The following is a 4,214-nucleotide window of genomic DNA, read 5'->3' on the forward strand; positions in this document are numbered from 1 at the left end:
CACTTTTACTATAATTTCGAGCAAACAAATAATTGTTTTTAAGTGTTAATCTTGTTAAATTCTTCTTAAAGTTCTCCCGTGCACGCTCCCCCGGCAGCCATTTGGCTGGCCATCGATTTTTTTGTACAACACCAGTCCACATTTCCGAGTTTTCAGCAGTGACGCGTAACAAACGCGACGCGTCAGCGGTGACTCGTAATATATGCGACGTATACAGCAAAGCAACATATTTATGGATTTTTCCACTTTATTAGACAAATATGGACTGATGCGACTTATAGGGTGGAAAATACATAAGGTGCACCAGATTATAAGGCTCACTGTCGATTTTTGAGAAAATTAACGGGTTTTAAATGCGTCTTATAGTCTGAAAAATATGGTAGTTTGGTCTTCGGCCCGTGATGAGGTTTTATGTGTATCTGTGTCTGCAGAAACCGGCTGTGTCTATTTTTAGTGCTGTGCTGCTCCTGAGCTTAATGCTCGTGTGTTTTCATCGAACTAGTTCTAAAACCAACCTCGCTTTTTTCATCTCAAGGCAACTTTTCCACATTTTTGCTGCCCCCGTCTTAACTTTTGTGTGAAATATCATAAATATCAGCTTTTTACATAAAAACAGACTAATAAATCGTTTGATAATCGTTGCATTGCAGATTAATTGTCAGCATTGTTGTTAATTATCCTCTTGCACATTCGTTTAAAAAGGTATTTTCTAAGACTAAACAATGGCAATCTGTCCAACGATTTGTGAAATATTTTGCTAACAGCCACTGTCAATGCTACTTTTAAACAAGGATCACTGGGAGAATTTATTGAGACAAACGGCTTTAACAACACAATATTTTAGCTTAAAATATGTGAAGTTGTCTGAGTTATAGCTACTTTCATGTTTTCTAAGTTCAGCTGGCTGTGGCGGCCATCTTGACTTGGATTGGCACCAAATGTTCACAAGTTGTAGTTGCACATCCAGAGATTGTTTCCTGAACATTTCAACAAAACCTGTTGTGTCCAATAACTGATGGCAAAGTTTCAAACACAGACCTCAGCACTCAGAGTATAAGTTGTGGATCAGTCTCAGCTACTGCCACGCCAAAGTTTAGCTCCAAATGATGAAACGGAGTTCTGTTTGATAACGTCACTTAGCTGTGGCCTCCATCTTGAAATGGATAATCAGTTGTACATCCAGTAATCAGAGACTTCAGTTCCAATAACTGCAAACTGACGGACCTTAAAACACCAAAAATAACGAGTTAAACTGTGATTTATTACAAACGGTTCATAAAGGTGTGTGACCTGTTAGTTGTTTATTTGTAATAGGCCACAAAAGCCAAACCTGCAGATGTAAAATGTGACTTTTGGCCTTTACTTGGAGCGTAAACGTCACACAGAGTGTTGTTTCTCTCAAGTCTGAGGTGGAAGCACAGATCAGCGTCGGTTCATCCGAGCGGAGAAGGAAGCAGCTCTGCTCCTGTGGCTGCACCATGACGACCGCTGTCACGGCCGGGATCCGTCTCCACATCGGGCTCGTTTTGTTCCTCTCGTCCGTCAGCATCTCCAAACCCCTGAGAGATCTGCTGTTTCCAGACGACTGGGGTATCGCACGAAAGGAGAGGTTCCTTCGTTCTGTTCTGCGTTTTTCTGGATCACAAACCTCAGCACAACATTAAGAAGAGTATTTTTAACAGCAGAGACGCTGCTTTAACAAACTTTAGCTGTTTTATTTTGCCCTTTGTGTCTCTCTGGAGATGTTTCTTTTCATCACTGTGCTCCGTCGCTGACTCAAGTTATAATGAATAATAACCGAGGCTCCCTCTTTGTCTTTCATCCTGTTTTCTTTAACACAACCGCACGCCCAAAGACTTCCTGACAGCTACAAGACAATGTTGATGTCAGGTTTTGGTGAAACGAAGCTGCTCAGAGGAAAAATAAATCATATTTCTGAATTTGGTTAGAACGAAAAAATAAAATGGCTTCTCGCCTCTTATTTCTTACCTTCACAAGGTTAATATCAACCACTATCTGTGTTTATTACTGTCCAACACCACACAGCGAAATGTCAGTCATAACGTTTTTGCTCATAGTGCTTGTGTCTGTTAGCAAAATATCTCATAACCCTGTGGATGGATATGAAGGAAATTCGTGGTGTCACAGGAACAGAATACCCAGAGTGAAGGAACTGATCACGAACAGCTCAGACACATAGTACAAATCCAGTGCTTTGATTTACAGTGGGTCAGGAAGTATCAGGAACCCCGGAGAGCAAGGAGATGCGTCAGGTCCAAGGTTCTGCAATAAGGGGTTCATCAGAACGTTCGAGATCCTTACTAGTAGATGGTTGGTAGTTTGGTTCCAATATCCTGTACAATCATGAGAAGGTCCAGTAGACTCAGAAGGGTGGAGGGTGAGGTGAACAGCTGAAGAGCGCACCCTAGGGTAATGCTCCAGCATTGAAGGGAAGTCATCTGGTGCCTTAAATACACCTGGAGCCTCATCAGGAAACATTGCTTGCAGGTGTGGTAGTATGGCGCCCTCTAGTGACCAAAGAACAGATGTGGAAACTGGAACTCCCACACGAACGGTTGTACATCTACAACTGTTTATCTTGGTTAAACCACAGAGATCGTGCTACAATGTGGTGGTAGTAGCCGAGAGTCATTCACAACATACTCTGAGTGTCATGAGATTAAAGAGTTAAGGTTTGACTAAAACTGGGATTCGTAGGTTTCCAGGCCTCACTTTCTCCACAGCTGCCGCTCCTTCTAATCAGCCACCACTCCACTCCTGCACCCAATTTGGACGCTGAGTATATTCTGACGTTCTGCTGATGCTGGGACATTATGAGACCTAATGAGACTTCCTCATCGTTCCTTGTGACTTCGCCCTGATCTTGTCCCTTCAACCATCCGAACATCAAGCTGGATCAGTAACCTCCAAACAAACAACCTGCTCCTCTGGATCACTTACCGTCCTGTCCAAGGACCTCTCCGTCTCCAGACACCTGTAAGAGAAGACGAAAGCAAAATTCATCTAAACCTGAAGAATCACACGACTTGTTCTTTTTCCCTTTCAGCCCTGAACGTCAACACTTGTAAATAAAAAACCTTTTGTACGCCTGACTCTGTCTCTTCCTCCGTCTGATGGGGTCAACATGATCTAAAAACGTTAAACAGCTTAACTGTCATTTCTCATCACAAGATGATCTAAACCTCTTGCATTAAAGGTGCTGAGGGATGTGTGGTCCTTCCAGGAATGCCAGGTCTTCAATTATTTAGTTTTTAAAAGATGTCCATGAATCTAATTAAGGCTGTTAGATGAGAACATCTTTAAAATCCAAAATAACCTCAATGAAACTGATGTAAAATAAACCAACACCACATCCAAGTGGTTATTGACACAATAAAAATGTCTCTAAGCTCCTTTTTTACACCAAATTTAGGAAACAAACCTGCTCCGGTTCAATACAAGAACAAACAAAATTTAAATCTTGTCCCAGTGGTTCCTCCTGCCCTTATTTGTCCTCCAAGTGTCAGAACTTCTGCAGGTTCAGGATAAATAAATAAAATAAAAACGTTTTGTTGATTTACATCTGGACACCCTGACTTGTTGCATGTTTAGGTTCCCCCGCCATTGAATCTGAATTCAACCTATTAATACTGACTGAGTTGTTTCAGGAAAAGAAAAAAAAAAAAACCTCCCCCAATGGCGCGCCTCTTACGCACGGAAAGGCGTGCCCAGCGTTGCGCTTAAATTCAAGTCGGTGCAGCTGAGCAGAGCAGAGCTGGCTTTGAACTAGCACCCAGTCGGACCTCCCTAACTAAAAGCAGGACTTTGTTTGTGACGGTTTGAATCAGCTGATTCTGATGTGACGCGCTGCAGATTTGAACCTTGTGGTTTGACGCGTTTGTGCCACTTTGGAGCTTCCGGTGCGCAGCAGAGGAGGCTGCAGAGGGAGGTTCTTCTCTTCACCGTGGCTTGAATATAATACAGACCCAGCATCTGGTTTGTGAGTTGACCAAATCTTTTATTTGATCCAACTGGTGTGTGGAGATCCACCTCACAGCAGCAGCGCGCGCCGAGCCCCCTCCGGCGAACCTGTCTCTCCACTGCGCCTTTTTTATGGCTGAAGTTGGAGATTTCCCCCCGACTGGACCCAGTTTAAGGACTTAGAAGTTATTTATTTATTTGTCTTGCTGTCTGCTCCTTCCATCACGGTGAGG

The sequence above is a fragment of the Nematolebias whitei genome, chromosome 15, assembly GCF_014905685.2.
Source record: "Nematolebias whitei isolate Nwh7 chromosome 15, NemWhi1, whole genome shotgun sequence".
Classification (NCBI taxonomy): Eukaryota; Metazoa; Chordata; class Actinopteri; order Cyprinodontiformes; family Rivulidae; genus Nematolebias; species Nematolebias whitei.